This window comes from Hyperolius riggenbachi, chromosome 1, assembly GCF_040937935.1.
Source record: "Hyperolius riggenbachi isolate aHypRig1 chromosome 1, aHypRig1.pri, whole genome shotgun sequence".
NCBI classification, from domain to species: Eukaryota; Metazoa; Chordata; class Amphibia; order Anura; family Hyperoliidae; genus Hyperolius; species Hyperolius riggenbachi.
Genome location: NC_090646.1, coordinates 11,957,066 through 11,972,990, shown reverse-complemented (window position 1 = coordinate 11,972,990; position 15,925 = coordinate 11,957,066). Strand labels below are relative to the sequence as shown.

At 48.2% G+C, this 15,925-nt stretch overlaps 1 long non-coding RNA gene across 1 annotated transcript; it reads right to left on the bottom strand.

The window, feature by feature from the left end:
* Positions 1–368: 368 nt before the first annotated feature.
* On the bottom strand, positions 369–3,006 carry LOC137562330 (uncharacterized). The gene is made up of 3 exons (XR_011030118.1): positions 2,808–3,006; positions 2,544–2,645; positions 369–780 (listed from the first exon to the last, which is right to left on the bottom strand). It is a non-coding gene; the product is annotated as an uncharacterized lncRNA (long non-coding RNA).
* Positions 3,007–15,925: the final 12,919 nt, after the last annotated feature.

Here is a 15,925-nt window from a genome sequence, read left to right as displayed (position 1 = left end):
TACCATAGAGATCTGGGTGGGCGGAATGGATGAGACCGCTCCAGCACAGCTCTGTGCATGTACCATAGAGATCTGGGGGGGGCGGGATGGATGAGACCGCTCCAGCACAGCTCTGTGCATGTACCATAGAGATCTGGGTGGGCGGGATGGATGAGACCGCTCCAGCACAGCTCTGTGCATGTACCGTAGAGATCTGGGGGGAAGGGGGGGGGGGGGGATGGATGAGACGGCTCCAGCACAGCTCTGTGCATGTACCATAGAGATCTGGGTGGGCAGGCTTGACAAGCAGTCCCACCCAGCTCCCTGCTCAATGTTTTGGTTGCTGGTTTGTACACAGGTTACAGACATTGAATCCAGGCACACACATGTGAGCCTCATACAGTTTTATTTGAGCAGCCTTCCCCTGTAGTTGGTTCTGGGGTGAGAGGGAGTTAGTGGCTCTCAGATAAGCTCTGCTGCAGCTGCTCCATACTGGGAATTTCTGGCAGGATGATTATGAATACGACGGAATCTTTGCTCTTCCAGCACATCCAGGCGGCAATCACCATGACGATAACGATTCCCACCAGAGCGAATCCCAGCAGCCATTGCAGGGTCTTCTCATACAGCGCAATCTCCATCTCCCTGAACACGTCCTCCAGGCCGGTCACAATGGACGAGAGCCGCTCTCTGGCCAGCATCCCCTGTACTGTTCCGGCATCTGTGGGGTCCCCGGTGGTCCGACACATGGCGAAGCACATCAGCAGCATGACTGCCATGTCATATAGGACCATGATGAACCTAAAGATGAAGACCGGCAGAGTAAGCCACAGAATAGTGCACAATCTCATGCCTCCCTAACTTGCACAGGAGCTTACACTCTAATGTCCCCACCACTGTCATTCTATGGTTGTGTATTCTACAGCTCTGACATATTCCACAGTGCTGTACAGCGATCACTGATCCATTCCCATCAGTCTCTGCACCAGAGGAGCTTACACTCTAATGTCCTCACCACAGTCACACACTATTATTTTTATACACTAGCTGGACGCCCGGCGTTGCCCGCTTATGTATTTGGCTAGTGTTGGCTCTGCCCACTTTTCCTAACCCTAACACACAATTACTTAATTACCAAGTATGTGAGCTTTGCGGTCTTTGGCATCAATAATTTGCATTGAGATTAAATGAATCTGATTGGCTGTGGCTCCACCCCTTTTCTGAATTTGAACCCCAGTCACCCAATGGCCAACTGTACCAGGTACGGGTGATTAACAGTGCAAGAATGGCAGCAATTAAATATTCCCCTTAAAAATCAATAGGTGGATTTTGATTGGCTTTTGTAGGCTCCACCCACTTTTCTGAATATTAATTCAAGTCACCCAGTGACCAACTGTGCAAAGTTTGAGAACCCTACCATTAACAGTGTAAGAATTGCTGCAGTTTACATTTTCTCAGTGAAATTTGCATTTGTCTCTGCCTACTGATGACCCAGCATTGCCCGATTATGTATTTTGCAGGTGCTGGCTGCGCCCACTTTTCCTAACCCTAACACACAATTAATCAATTACTCAATGACCAAGTTTCTGAGCTTTGGCATCACTAACCTGCATTAAAATGAAACAAATCTTATTAGCTGTGTGTGGCTCCACCCTGTTTTATGAATGTAAACCCCAGTCACCCAATGATCAACTGTACCAGGTTTGAGGCTTGTGCCATTAACAGTGCAAGAATGGCAGCAATGAAATATTCCACTGAAAAATCAATAGGTAAGTTTTGATTGCCTTTTATAGGCTCCACCCACTTTTCTGAATATTAATCCCAGTCACCCAGCGACCAACTGTGCAAAGTTTGAGAACCCTACCATTAACAGTGTAAGAATGGCTGCAGTTTACATTATCCCAGTGAAATTTGTATTTGTCTCCGCCCCCTTTTTGGTTATGGGAATAAAAAGTATCCTATACTTTATTCCAGGTAATGTACTATGTGTGTGCCAAATTTCATTCAAATCCGTTCAGCCATTTCTGCGTGATCGAGTAACAAACATCCAAACATCCAAATATCCGAACTTTCCCATTTATTATATTAGTAGAATTCCCTATGAGAGAATTCACATCTGAGCGGTTTGTTTCTTATCTGCTCACCAAAGCGCTGCCTGGACCATTTTTGAGGCGATTCCACCTAAATGGAAAGTATAGGAAAATCGCAAAACGCTCACAAAATTGCCTTGTGCAGCGATTGCGTTTGTGTTTTTAAGAATAAATACATTGTATTTATTATTTTCCGGGTCAGAGAGCTCACTTCCTGACTTGCGTCATAGAGTGAACGAAAAAAAAAAAAAACTCTCTGGAAAAGCGCCTTTAACAAAAACGCACCGCACTAAAAAAAACTCTCACAAAAACGCAAATGAATAAGGCCTCAAGGTAGCCCCCCCTTCATATGTAGAGTAGCAAGAGAGAGAGACGGAAACATACCCTCCAATCACGTGCCCTGCACACAATTTGCATTATATTTGCATGCAAGCTGGAACTATTTGCATCTCGCTGACCATCTCTGCCACTCACCGTATAGAGGCGTAGTCTCTTGATCTCTGGCCACACCCCCTTGTAATCACAGTGCCCGCCCTCTCATCTCTGCAAGTTTTCTAAGGATGAGGATCACCAGACCTGGAAAATAAGAAAAAGAAGATGGCATTTGATGAACTGCAGGTTGGTTGCTATGGCATCTCTCCGGTTGCCAAGGTAACTCCAACACTTCAAATCCATATTCATGTTCCCTTAATGATGAAATATATATTATGTATCCCTCTGATTATATTATACACTCACACCTATGTATATAGAAGGACTCTGGTGAAGACTGGCTGCGGCCTGGTGGTGTAATGAGGATGGGCGGGCCTCACCTGTGTTGCTTGGATTCCTCCAGAGCATGGGGGCGGAGCCAGACACAGTCTGACCAGTAATCAGGGGAGGGTCATGTGACATTGAAGAGCACCAAGCACATGACTGGCCAACCACAAGCACATGACCGGGTCTCTTCTTGCTGATTGGTGGGATTTCTGGCCTCATGTAGAGAAAGTCTGCCCACAGCAACCGACAAACTGCTGCAGTTTTATTTAAAAAAAAACAACTAACCCTTCTCTGCACAGAATCAGGGCTGGATTGGGTAAACAGGTTGCCGTGGGCAACAAGAACATCTTTCTTTCCTCTAAGGTGCCCACTAACAGTGTGCTTATGGATAATACCAAAATTTGCCTAGTCCTGCATCAACTCAGAATAATTTGCATCTAAGGCTGGATTCACAGGGGTCACTTCCAAAATGCACACGCTATAATGAGTGTGCGCTGCAATGGAGACTGGCCATAGACTTTAAAGAGGAACTCCAGTGACAATGATGTAATAAAAAAGTCCTTCATTTTTACAATAATTATGTACAGTATAAATTACTTAGTCAGTGTTTGCCCATTGTAAAATCTTTCCTCTCCCTGATTTACATTCTGACATTTATCACACGGTGACATATACACTGCTGGCAGGTGATGTCAGTGGAAGGAGATGCTGCTTGTTTCTTTTGCAGTTGGAAACAGCTGTAAACAGCTATTTCCCACAATGCAATGAGGTTCACAGACAGGAAACTGTCAGGCTGAGTGCAAACATGGCAGAAATGCTTGCGGAGCTGGAAACGCTGCGTTTTATGCAGCAATGTTAGTCTATGGGACGCAGAAGGACAAGCGTTCCACCTGCAATTTTCAGTAAGCGTTCTGCAGACGCTTGCAGTGTTGCATAATATGCAGGCTGGCTGCCAAAACGCACATAATGATAGTCTATGGAAACGCATATGCGTTGCGTTTTCCATGCGTTTTATGCTGCGTTTTTAATTAAAAGTTAAAGATCTGTGACGTATTTCCGCATCCTGTTGTCTTCCTAATGATTTGCATATATGTCAATGTAAAAACACATAGCGCATATGCGTTTTTCTATTAATAAACCACAAACGCGTATAAATGCACGCAAAACACATGAAAAACGCATCTGCGCAAAAAAAACCCCCTGCAAACGCACCAAAAATGCAAATGCACCTGAGGAAAACGCCAGATTTAAATGCTATGCTATGTGTACACCTAGCGTCAGGAGGAGCATGGTCCTGACATCACCCTGTGGGAGGGGTTTCACCACAATATCAGCCATACAGCGCCCCCTGATGATCCGTTTGTGAAAAGCAATAGATTTCTCATAGAAAAGGGGGAATCCGCTACTGATTGGGATGATGTTCAATCCTTGGTTACGGTTCCTCTGTAAGGCTGGGAACACATTCGGCACAAACACTAGCGTTAACACACCTAATGCAAGTCAATGGGCTGCATAAAAAATGTGTCTATTTGCGTTCTGCAATGTGCATTTTTTCAAAAACTTGTTTTGTTGCATATTTTCCCAAAGTGAATCTAAAACGCACGTGATTTCCGGACACATCTGTGATTTGGGGAATGGTTGGCAGTGTAGATCGCACACGGTATGTGATACAGCAGTGTCTGCATTCAGTTTATAAAAGGCAGAAACGCACATTGCTGAACCGCAGATACTTCCTGAAAACGCGGCAGGCCCATAGGGATACATTGCGTGTGTTTTCGCATGTGATTTCGCCCAAGTGTAACCCCCGCCTAAGGGGGACATCACACTTATCACAGCCATTTCCAGCTCTCTTTTTTTTTTTTCAGTGTTTTTTTTTTTCCATGTCTGTTTATTCTGCCATTTGCAATTTTTCTTTTTTGTTCACGTTTTTATGCTGATTTTCACATTTAGATTTTTTTTTTTTTCTCCACGCACACCAATGAAGGGAATTTACATTAATTTGTATGTAATTAAAGGGACTCCGAGCAGTGCAGAAACTATGGAAAGATGCATATCATTTTAAAGCTCTGTTTCTCCTCTTTCCAATGATATATAAACCGCCGCCCTACGCCTTTTAGTTTTCGCTATTTTCGCGATTGAAATTGCAGCGGCCATGATTTCAATAGCGAAAATAAAGAAAACTAAAAGGCGTAGGGCTACGATTTAGGTGTCGCCAGAAAGATGAGAAAGAGAGCTTTAAAATGATACCCATCTTTCCATAGTTACTTGTATTACACAGGACGACACTTTCCCCAGTGTCAGCAGCTCCATTCAGCAGAAAAAGTTGCCCTGTGTAATACAATGTAACTATGGAAAGATGGATATCATTTTAAAGCTCTCTTTCTGGCGACACCTAAATCGTCGCCCTACGTCGCCCTTTTAGTTTTCTCTATTTTCGCGATTGAAATCGCGGCTGCGGCAATTTCAATCGCAAAAATAGCGAAAACTAAAAGGCGTAGGGCGGCGGTTTATATATCATTGGAAAGAGGAGAAAGAGAGCTTTAAAATGATATGCATCTTTCCATAGTTTCTGCACTGCTCGAAGTCCCTTTAACATTACATTTGTGTGCAAATTTTCGTATTTGGAATGTAAAAATTGGTATTTACATTGGCTTGCATTATATGCCACTAGTTAGAAGGCCCTGAAGAGAGATGTATATGGAAGCTGCCATGTTTATTTTCTTTTAAGCAATATCAGTAGAGGTGTACCGAACGGTTCCAGGCGAACATTGGGGGTTCGCGTTCGCCTGCGCCAGGCGAACTTTTCCGGAAGTTCGATTCGCCCCATAATGCACTATGAGGGTCAACTTTGACCCTCTGCATCACAGTCAGCAGGCACATTGTAGCCATTCAGGCTACAGTAAGCCCTGGAGCCCCACCCCCCCTTATATAAGGCAGCCTCCGGCGGCCATTACAGTCACTCGTGTGCCTGCTAGAGAGAGGAAAGGGACAGCTGCTGCAGACTTTTTCTCTTAGGGACAGATTAGTTAGGTTCTAGGCTGCTTTGCTTGTTCCTGACTGATTAATATTGCTTTTAAAGCACCCAGCAACAGCTCTTTTCAGAGCTCAACCTGTACATTTTTTTTTTCTGACACTTTTGTTGCATGCACAGCCTTGCTAATTGATAGTGTGTGTGCCACTGCCAGCAGCCCAGCACATTCAGTGACTGACTGCCTGTGTGTGTGACAGGGAGCTGCACATTGTACTACCCATTACTGCATATACCCCAGTACCTGTTGTGTTTACTTAACCAACCTCATCACTGCATATACCTAGCTTTGTGTTGAGTGAACCCAGCTCACTGCATCTAACTACCCAGTACCTGTTGTGTTTACTTAACCCACCTCATCACTGCATATACCTAGCCTTGTGTTGAGTGAACCCAGCTCACTGCATCTAATTACCTGTTGTGTTGAGTGTGAACCCACCTGGCCACCTCACTGCATCTAACTACCTGTTGTGTTGAGTGAGAACCCACCTCACTGCATCTTAAGTACCTTTACTGTTGAGTGAACCCAGCTCACTGCATCTAACTACCTGTTGTGTTGAGTGTGAACCCACCTGGCCACCTCACTGCATCTAACTACCTGTTGTGTTGAGTGAGAACCCACCTCACTGCATCTTAAGTACCTTTACTGTTGAGTGAACCCAGCTCACTGCATCTAACTACCTGTTGTGTTGAGTGTGAACCCACCTGGCCACCTCACTGCATCTAACTACCTGTTGTGTTGAGTGAGAACCCACCTCACTGCATCTTAAGTACCTTTACTGTTGAGTGAACCCAGCTCACTGCATCTAACTACCTGTTGTGTTGAGTGAGAACCCACCTCACTGCATATAGCTAGCATACCCCCGAGATTGACAAAATGGACAAACCAGGTAGAGGAAGAGGTAGAGGCAGACCCAGAGGAAGGCCACCAGGCACCGGCAGGTCTGTGGCTGTGCGAGGTGGTGTTGCTGTGATTTCATGCGGACCTGCCCCAAAATACAGTGCTCAGAAGAAGGCATGTGCCATCACTTCCCAAAATCGTGAGGAGGTGATTGAGTATTTAACACAGAACACCTCATCTCCCGCAGCCACCAGCGCTACAACAAGCACCACATCCGCTGCATTTGACACTTCGCAGGAGTTATTTGGTGGTGGTGGTGAAATCGCTGATTCCCAGCCACTACTGCAACAACAACAAGAAGGCGCAGGTACACCACCTCATACGTCTGAGTTAGGTGGCGATAGTATGGACGTAACGTGTGTGGATGGGGATGATGGTGGACCACCTGAAGTTGGTGCACTTGAGGAGGTGTCTGAGGAAAGCGCAGCTGGCCAGGAGGATTATGATGACGATTATACGGATACCACATATGTTCCCGGTAGAGGAGATGACCAGGGGGACAGTTCAGAGGAGGAGTCAGAGAGGAGTAGGAGGAGACGACTCCATGATAGAAGCAGAGGGAGCTCGTCCTCAGAAACAGCTGGGGGCAGTGTCCGGTGCCATGTATCGCCAGCTATGGCCAGGGAGAACACATGCCCTTCAACGTCAGCTGCTGCTGATGCCACCGTAGCGCCATCACCCCAGGGGGCCTCAGCGGTTTGGAAATTTTTTCACGTGTGTGTCTCAGATCGGAGCAAAGCCATCTGTTGTCTCTGCCAGCAAAAATTGAGCCGTGGAAAGGCCAACTCTCACGTAGGGACAAGTGCCTTACGAAGGCACCTGGAGAGAAGGCACAAACAGCTATGGCAAGAACACCTGAGTAAAAGCAGCACTCCTCAAAAGACAAGCCAAACTCCTTCTCCTCTTCCTCCTTCAGGTGCATCGTCTTCATCCACTTTCTCCCTTGCACCTTCACAGCCACCCTCCTCCACACCGCCTCTTCCCTTGGGCGGTTCCTTCTCCTCTGCCCACAGCAGTACCCAGCTGTCCGTAAAGGAAGTATTTGAGCGGAAGAAGCAAATGTCTGCCAGTCACCCTCTTGCCCGGCGTCTGACAGCTGGCGTGGCGGAACTATTAGCTCGCCAGCTATTACCATACAAGCTGGTGGAGTCGGAGGCTTTCCGTAAGTTTGTGGCCATTGGTACACCGCAGTGGAAGATACCAGGCCGCAATTATTTTTCTCAAAAGGCCATACCCAAACTGTACCATGCAGTTGAGAGGCAAGTGGTGTCATCTCTGGCACACAGCGTTGGGTCAAGGGTCCACCTGACCACGGATGCCTGGTCTGCCAAGCACGGGCAGGGCCACTACATTACATACACAGCCCATTGGGTCAACCTGGTGACCGATGGCAGCAAGCAGGGAGTACGTGGCTGCGCAGAGGACCGACTTGTCACACCTCCACGGCTTGCAGGCAGGCCTCCAGCCACCTCCTCTCCACCTGCTATCACCGCTTCGCTGTCGTCATCCTCCTCCTCCTTGGCTGGTGCCGCCATCTCCTCCCCAGCTACACAGCCCCAGCACCCCAGGGCCTATGCTGCATGCCAGGTGCGACGGTGTCATGCAGTGTTAGACATGTCTTGCCTGAAAGCGGAGAGTCACACTGGAGCAGCTCTCCTGGCTGCTCTTAACAAACAGGTGGAGCAATGGCTGACCCCGCACAAGCTTGAGATCGGCAACGTGGTGTGTGACAACGGCAGCAATCTCATTGCTGCGTTGAATTTGGGAAAGCTGACACACATACCCTGCATGGCACATGTGCTTAATCTGGTCGTGCAAAGATTTGTGTCCAAGTACCCAGGCTTAGAGGACGTCCTGAAGCAGGCCAGGAAGTTGTGTGGGCATTTCAGGCGCTCTTACAAGGCCATGGCACGCTTTGCAGAGATTCAGCGTAGAAACAACTTGCCGGTGAGACGCCTGATTTGCGATAGCCCGACTCGCTGGAATTCCACCCTGCTGATGTTCTCTCGCCTGCTAGACCAGGAGAAAGCCGTCACCCACTACCTGTATCATTACAGTACAAGGACACAATCTGGGAGGATGGGGATGTTGTGGCCCAACAACTGGACACTGATGCGAAATGCATGCAGGGTCATGGAGCCCTTTGAGGAGGTGACCAAACTGGTGAGTCGCGATGAGGGCACCATCAGCGACTTGATCCCCTACGCCTACTTCCTGGAGCGTGCCGTGCGTAGAGTGGTGGATACAGCTGTGGAGGAGCGTGAACAAGAAGAGTTAGGGCAGCAGGATTCATTGGAGCCATTTACACACGAACCCGATGTTTCCACAACACCGGCGGCAGCACAGAGGGGGGAGGAGGAGGAAGAAGAGGAGTCGTGTGGGGAAGGAGAGGAGTCAGACTCTAATGATGGTGATGATGAGGAAGGTGTTTCTGTGGAGGAGGAAGAGACGGCGGAAGGAGAACAACCGCGGCAGCCATCACAGGGGGCTTCTGCTGCTCCACGTTCCCGTGGTATTGTTCGTGGCTGGGGGGAGGAAGAGGAGTTGCGTCCCGTCACTGAGGAAGAGCATGAGGAGATGGAGAGTACCTCTGCATCCAGCTTTGTGCAGATGTCCTCTTTCATGTTGTCCAGCCTGTTGAGGGACCCCCGTATCAAAAAACTCAAGACGAATGACCTGTACTGGGTGGCCACGCTACTAGACCCTCGGTACAGGCACAAAGTGGCGGACCTCTTACCAACTCAACAAAAGGCGGAAAGGATGCAGCACTTGCAGAACAAGCTGTCGATGATGCTTTACAATGCGTTTAAGGGTGATGTGGCTGCACAACGCAATCAAGGTACCACTGGCAGTAACCCTCCTCCTCCCAAGTCCACGCAGGCAAGAACAGGACGCTCCAGCGATCTCAGGGTGATGTCGGACATGCGGACGTTCTTTAGTCCAACTCCTCGCCATAGTCCTTCCGGATCCACCCTCCACCAACGCCTGGACCGGCAGGTAGCCGACTACCTGGCCTTGAGTGTGGATGTAGACTCTGCGAAAAGCGACGATGAACCCTTGGACTACTGGTTGCGCAGGCTTGACCTGTGGCCAGAGCTGTCCCAATTTGCCATACAACTCCTCTCTTGCCCTGCCGCAAGCGTCCTGTCAGAAAGGACCTTCAGTGCAGCTGGAGGCATTGTCACTGAGAAGAGAAGTCGCCTAAGTCACGACAGTGTTCAGTACCTGACCTTTATCAAAATGAATGAGGAATGGATCACGGAGGGCTACTGCACGACCGAAGACTAAGTCAGTCCACTCCCCACACACAGCATCTCTGCCTGCAGGCCGCTTGACTGCCTTCTCCGCCACTACCAACAGGGTCCAGGACTCTAGGCGGATTCCTGAATTTTTAAGGCCGCTGCTAGCAGCGGCCGCTACACTAATTTTTCTGGTGCGTGTACATGTGCCCATCCCCCTTCGTGATCATTACCTTGCCGCGGTGAAGGGGCTTGCGCATCACAATGAAGCAATGACCGCCGGCTATTTGAGTGTCTCGGGTAGGGGTGGCACACAAAAGATATTAAGGTCGTTGCTTCATTGTGGTCAGACCAAATTTGATCAGCTGGAAAGTCACTGTTCTGTCATTCAGCTACATCAGCCGGGCAAGCATATGGGCTGAAAAGCCACCATCACCTGCACTCTCGTCACGGTGCGCACCAGTCCAGCACGGCCGTCACTACACAAACGGCTGTTTGCAGTCACTGCATACCTTTCACTGCATCTGTGACTGCACATTATACCTGGCAGTCAGTGCATAACTTGCACTTGAATGGATACACTTTCAAACAATTTAAAAATACAACCATCTAAACTTTCAAACAATTTAAAAATACAACCATCTAAACTTTCAAACAATTTAAAAATACAACCATCTATCATTTTCAAAAAATTTAAAAAAAGGGCAAAAAAACTTGCCCTCTGTAAAACATTCCTGGCAAATGCTTTCGACTTGGTTTGTCTTCCGCTGGCTCAAGGGTCCATCTGACCACAGATGCCTAGTCTGCAAAGCACGGTCAGGGCAGCTACAGCATGGGTCTCAGCAGGCTCCCACTTCTGGCCGGAATCCAACCTTCATTCCCCGCAGTGACAATGGCAGACTTGCCCTCCATAACGGATTCCCGTTAAAGGATTTAAAGTTAGTTCATTTCAATTAGGGCCGCAAAAGGTCCTCCTGAGTCCTGTATTGTTATTTTTGGTCACTACCTCGGGGCGGGCGTGCATGCCTGCCTGCTTCCCTCCTTGCCTGGATGTGTGGTGGTAGACGTTGATCAGGCTCCAACTCCGGAACGCAATACAAGAGGGAGCTCGTCCTCAGAAACAGCTGGGGCCAGTGTCCGGCGCCATGTATCGCCAGCTATGGCCAGACAGCCAACATGCCCTTCAACGTCAGCTGCTGATGCCACCGTAGCGCCATCAGCCCAGGGGGGCTCAGCGGTTTGGAAATTTTTTCACGTGTGTGTCTCAGATCGGAGCAAAGCCATCTGTTGTCTCTGCCAGCAAAAATTGAGCCGTGGAAAGGCCAACTGTCACGTAGGGACAAGTGCTTTACGAAGGCACCTGGAGAGAAGGCACAAACAGCTATGGCAAGAACACCTGAGGAAAAGAAGCACCCCTCAAAAGACAAGCAGCGGAGAACAACCGTGGCAGCCGTCACAGGGGGCTTCTGCTGCTCCACGTTCCCATGGTATTGTTCGTGGCTGGGGGGGAGGAAGAATGGATACACTTTTAAACAATTTAAAAATACAACCATCTAAACTTTCAAACAATTTAAAAATACAACCATCTAAACTTTCAAACAATTTAAAAATACAACCATCTATCATTTTAAAAATTTTTAAAAAAAGGGCAAAAAAACTTGCCCTCCGTAAAACATTCTTGGCAAATGCTTTCGACTTGGTTTGTCTTCCGCTGGCTCAAGGGTCCATCTGACGCGTACGTTAAAAAGGGGCGATGGGAAAAAAGGGCGCCGGGTTTTTAACGATAAACATGGATTACGTTTAAAAATGTATTTCGTTTAAAAGTAATGGTTTTAAACGTTATAAATCATTAAATAATGTGTATTAAATCGGCAATTGTAAAAACGTTAATCTTTCGTTTAAATAATGAAACGCATAATAACGTTTAAAAAAAAAATTACTAAGTAACCCTCCCTGTACCTACCCCTAACCCCTAGACCCCCCTGTTGATGCCTAAACCTAAGACCCCCCCTGTTGGTGCCTAAGTAACCCTCCCTGTACCTACCCCTAACCCCTAGACCCCCCTGTTAGTGCCTAAACCTAAGACCCCCCTGTTGGTGCCTAAACCTAAGACCCCCCTGTTAGTGCCTAAACCTAAGACCCCCCTGTTGGTGCCTAAACCTAAGACCCCCCTGTTGGTGCCTAAACCTAAGACCCCCTGTTGGTGCCTAAACCTAAGACCCCCCTGTTAGTGCCTAAACCTAAGACCCCCCTGTTGGTGCCTAAACCTAAGACCCCCTGTTGGTGCCTAAACCTAAGACCCCCCTGTTGGTGCCTAAACCTAAGACCCCCCTGTAATTGTTTTCGTTTAAAAATAATGTATAAAAAAAAAAAAAAGAAAAGTAATGTTTTTCGTTTAAAAATAATGTTTGGGAAAAATATTGTACTGGTTTTCGTTTAAAAATAATATTTAAACATGTATAAATCATTAAATAATGTGTAATCATGAGAAACAGTAATAAAACATTAAGTCTCCGGGCGCCGCTTTTAAAACGTTAGTTTTCTCCGGCGCCCTTTTTTCCTACCGGGAGCCCATTAAACGATATTTATTATAGAAGTGAATGGCGGCGCCCGATTTGTCCACTAGCCTCAGGCGCCCGAATTTACTGTTTCCCCATCTGACCACAGATGCCTGGTCTGCAAAGCATGGTCAGGGCAGTTACAGCATGGGTCTCAGCAGGCTCCCACTTCGGGCCGCAATCCAACCTTCATTCCCCGCGGTGACAATGGCAGACTTGCCCTCCATAACGGATTCCCGTTAAAGGATTTAAAGTTAATTCATTTCAAATACACAGCAGGGCCTCGAAAGTCCGCCTCCTGTATTGTTATTTTTGATCACTACCTCGGGGCGGGCGTGCATGCCTACCTGCTGCCCTCCTTGGATGTGTAGTGGTAGCCGTTTCTCAGGCTCCACACCGGATTCAAACCTCTCATTCCCCGGCCATTACCCGGGGTCACAATGGCAGACTTGCCCGCCTCCACAGGATTCTCATTGTAGCGGTACTGAACAAGTACACAGCAAGTAGAAAATGTAAATTAAAAACAAAACGTAAGCTTTTTAACAATGCCATGGAAAGTTGAGAAGGAAGTCACACATTACCTGACATCACTGAGTGAGGAAGAGCAATCACGCCATGTTGCGCAGTAGTCCAGCATGGCCGTCACTACACAAACAGCTGTTCGCGGTGCGTTACACAGTGAGTTTGGTGTGTCAGTGTGAAGCAGTACTCTAATTACACTCCCTGTTTGATGTATACACATGCAAGATGTTTGAAAGCACGTTAGGCCTGCAATTTAGCATTCAATGTGATTTCTGCCCTTAAAACGCTGCTTTGCGTCACATCCAGGTTTTTCACCGGGACTTTTGTCATGTATCCCACTCCGCCATGCCCCCCTCCAGGTGTTAGACCCCTTGAAACATCTTTTCCATCACTTTTGTGGCCAGCATAATTTTTTCTATTTTTCAAAGTTCGCCTCCCCATTGAAGTCTATTGCGGTTTGCGAATTTTTCCGCGAACCGAACCTTCTGCGGAAGTTCGCGAACCCGGTTCGCGAACCGAAAATCGGAGGTTCGCGACATCTCTAAATATCAGTTGCCTGGCAGCCCTGCTGGTCTATTTCTCTGCCTCTAATACTATTAGCCATAGCCCCTGAACAAGCATGCAGCAGATCAGGTGTTTCAGACTTTAAAGAGAACTCGAGGTGGCTTTGTATTACGTTAGTGGGGCACAGAGGCTGGTTGGGCACACTAACACCAGCCTCTGTTGCCCCATGGTGTGCCTCCAGGACCCCCCTGCTCGCCCCGCTATAGCCCCCTCAGTGCTGGCGACACGCAGCGCGTCGCCAGCACAATGTTTACCCTAGCGCTGTCTGTCAGCGCAGCTCCCCCGCCTCCTCTGCATCGCCGCTACCCGCCCGCGTCCCTTCCCTCCAATCAGCGGGAGGGAAGGGACGAGGGCGGGTAGCGGCGATGCGGGGGAGCGGCGCTGACAGACAGCGCTAGGGTAAACATTGTGCTGGTGACATGCTGTGTGTCGCCAGCACTGCGGGGAGTATAGCGGCGAGCAGGGGGGTCTTTGAGACACACGATGGGGCAACAGAGGCTGGTGTTAGTGTGCCCAACCAGCCTCTGTGCCCCACTAACGTAATACAAAGCCACCTCGGGTTCTCTTTAAAGTCAAATCTGACAAGATTAGCTGCATGCTTGTTTCTGGTGTTATTCAGATACTACTGCAGAGAAAGAGACCAGCAGGGCTGCCAGGCAACTGGTATTGATTAAAAGGAAATAAATATGGCAGCCTCCATATAACTCTTAGGCTGCATTTCCACTTGTGCGGTGCGAATCGCCGCGGCAAAAATTTGCATGCGAATTTTCATGCGAATTCGCATGGATGACGATGTGTGCGAATTTAACCACGGCAGTGCTGGTGTGCTTTTCCATTGTTTCTATGTGAATTCGCATGAAAATTTGCATGCCCAAACCGCATGCGAATTTCCTATTAAATACATTGTATGCGATTCGCATAGCGGTATGCGAATTCTGATGGCTCTGCCATGCGAATTTTTTCTGCACAGAAAAACGCAAAGGAATCCTGACAAGTGGAAACCGTCCCATCCACTTGTATTGCCTATGCGAATTTGCATGCGAAAACTGCATGCAAATTCGCGATAGTGGAAATGGGCCCTTAGGCCTAGTGCACACCGAAACCGCTAGCAGATCCACAAAATGCTCGCGGTTTTGGGTGCGGATGACAGAGTTTAGTCCCAGTGCACACCGGGCGGATCTTGATGCGATCCGCCGGGTGTTCACCGGCCGCATCAGCATCCGCGTGGCTAATGTATCTCTATGGGCTGGTGCACACCGGCGGTTTGAGGTTTTTAGCAAACCGCAAACGTGCAGCAAGAGGCATGTTTGTGGTTTGCTAAAAACCTCAAACCGCCGGTGTGCACCAGTCCATAGAGATACATTAGCCACGCGGATTTTCAGGCAGATGCGGCCGGTGGATCCGCCCAGTGTGCACTGGGCCTTACTTCAGTTCCCCTTTAAAAAATGGGCGATAGGCCTCAGCTCCGCCCCCTACCCCCGAGAATTGCGTGCACGAACAGCTGCGACCCGCGGGCACGCACAGCTACGAAAGTGCACACATGAATGCTCGCTCACACGGCTGCGTGCCCTCCCCATTAGCTCGTCCTCCGCCGCTGTCTGAAGTGTGGTACAACGCAGGGACACAGGAGGACGCAGTGACAGGGAGTTTATTATATAGGATGTTCAGTGCGAAAAAAAAAACCCACACATGTTGTTGGCCTTATTGTTATTATTTTTTTGAAAAAAAATTTTAAGCAACAAGGTTTTGGTGCGAAAGTTTGCACAACATTGCATGTGAAATGCACTACCATTCACTCGCCTCAGATGTGTGTCGATTTTGCAGAAATGGAAATTGCATACAAATTCTGTTGTGTGTGTGTACAGTGTGTGTACAGTGTGTGTGTGTACAGTGTGTGTACAGTGTGTGTGTGTGTGTACAGTGTGTGTGTGTACAGTGTGTGTACAGTGTGTGTACAGTGTGTGTACAGTGTGTGTGTGTACAGTGTGTGTACAGTGTGTGTGTGTGTGTGTGTGTGTGTGTGTGTACAGTGTGTGTGTGTACAGCGTGTGTACAGTGTGTGTGTGTGTGTACAGTGTGTGTGTGTACAGTGTGTGTACAGTGTGTGTGTGTACAGTGTGTGTACAGTGTGTGTGTGTACAGTGTGTGTGTGTGTGTACAGTGTGTGTACAGTGTGTGTGTGTACAGTGTGTGTACAGCGTGTGTACAGTGTGTGTGTGTGTACAGTGTGTGTGTGTGTGTGTACAGTGTGTGTGTGTGTACAGTGTGTGTACAGTGTGTGTGTG